Below are 203 nucleotides of genomic sequence, written 5' to 3' on the forward strand. Positions count from 1 at the left end.
CGACGGAAAGAGGGAAAAGCATGTGAACTTGCTGCGCATTTCGGATCCTCGAGACCGCAACACGGGATACTTCGCCTGGATCAAGGACTTATGCAGGCTCGTGAGTTCTCAATTGAGCAAGAAAAAAGCCAGAAAATACATTTGCGATCGGTAAGTACATTTCATGAATTCAATGTATCGGAAGTATGAAACGATAGTAAATT

General features: G+C 43.3%; 1 pseudogene; it reads left to right on the plus strand.

Moving 5' to 3' along the window:
• Window positions 1-203, plus strand: part of LOC116853498 — a 43,557-nt pseudogene that overhangs the window by 1,084 nt on the left and 42,270 nt on the right.

This window comes from Odontomachus brunneus, unplaced genomic scaffold (assembly GCF_010583005.1).
Source record: "Odontomachus brunneus isolate Ranch 3 - 2012 unplaced genomic scaffold, Obru_v1 Obru_scaffold_337, whole genome shotgun sequence".
In the NCBI taxonomy this organism is placed as follows: Eukaryota; Metazoa; Arthropoda; class Insecta; order Hymenoptera; family Formicidae; genus Odontomachus; species Odontomachus brunneus.